The sequence below is a fragment of the Acomys minous genome, assembly GCF_964271855.1.
Source record: "Acomys minous genome assembly, chromosome: 1".
NCBI classification, from domain to species: domain Eukaryota; kingdom Metazoa; phylum Chordata; class Mammalia; order Rodentia; family Muridae; genus Acomys; species Acomys minous.
In genome coordinates, this window is record NC_140483.1 from 109,078,798 (window position 1) to 109,080,224 (window position 1,427).

A 1,427-nucleotide genomic window follows, 5' to 3' on the forward strand; every position below is an offset into this window, starting at 1 on the left:
CACACACCTTTAATCCTAGCACTTGGGAGGCAGAGGCAAAGAAATCTCTCAGTTCGAAGCCAGCATGGTCTACACACAGAGAGAGAGAGTTCCAGGACAGCTAGGGCTACACAGAGAAAACCTGTCTCAAAAAGCGAAACAAACAAACCAAATTTAAAAATTAAGAAATGGAACACTTAGCCGGCCGTGGTGGCGCACGCCTTTAATCTCAGCACTCGGGAGGCAGAGGCAGGTGGATCGCTGTGAGTTCGAGGCCAGCCTGGTCTACAGAGTGAGTCCAGGACAGCCAAGGCTACACAGAGAAACCCTGTCTCGAAAGCAAAACAAATAGACAACAACAACCAAAGAATTTTGGCTTACCATTGCATGAGATTATCACTCAAGCAGTAGAAGGCTATTGGTTTACCAAACAGTTTAACCCAGGATAGCTTCTTGCTGCCGGGACCTAGCCACTATAGAAAATAAAGTGTGCTGAAGTGGTGTCTAGTATCATAATCTTTTTCTTACATGGATCCAGACACTTGAGAGCATCATACAAGTGCATTGTGAGCTGACAACACCAAAGCCTAACAGCAGTGACCCTGCCTTTTCCCTGAGATCACAGGGTTTATCAAAGGAGTTTGTTACTCTGCCTTAGTGCTTCCTGCCTCCCTTCAGCCCCACATTCATTACTATCCTTTAATCCTCCTAACTACCCCACCATTACCCTCATTTTACAGATAAAGACATGGGAGATCAAAGAGGTAAAAAGAGCCGTACTCAGGCCAGTGACGTCCATGTCCGTGTACCTGAAGCTCTGCTCTCTCCAGGGCACCGGGAGCCTCCTATGACATCAGCAGTGCCAAATGAAAGGCTCCCAACAGGAAAGACAGAACCATTTACAAACTTAATTTAAATGACTGAAACGCCTGGAATGCACTACAGAGGCCTAGTGTCAGGAGAGGTGAAAAATGAGATGATTAATGGCAACTAGACAAATAGTCCCAATGAATGGCTGTTGTTTGGTGTTGGGGGTTACGGGAGGGGGGGGGGAAGGTTCACACCTTCTCTAAAGGGAACAGCTAGCACCAGCTCACAGCTAATGATGGCTATGGAAGTGCACAAGCCCTGTGTTGCGCCCCGCAGCCCCCCACCCCACTCCCACCACAGGCATGTGTTACCTCTGATAAATCTACATTGTAACATTATCACTGGATGCTATGAAGTCTATGGCTTAGGTCAGATGTATCCATGTACCCACCATTATAGCATTGTGCAAAATAGTCCTACTTCCCTAAGCATCTTGAATGTTATACCTATGTTTCCTTCTGCCCAAGTCCCAATTTATTTATTTATTTATCTATTTGGTTTGGTTTTTCGAGACAGGGTTTCTCTGTGTAGTCTTGGCTGTCCTGGACTCACTTTGTAGACCAGGCTGGCCTTGAACT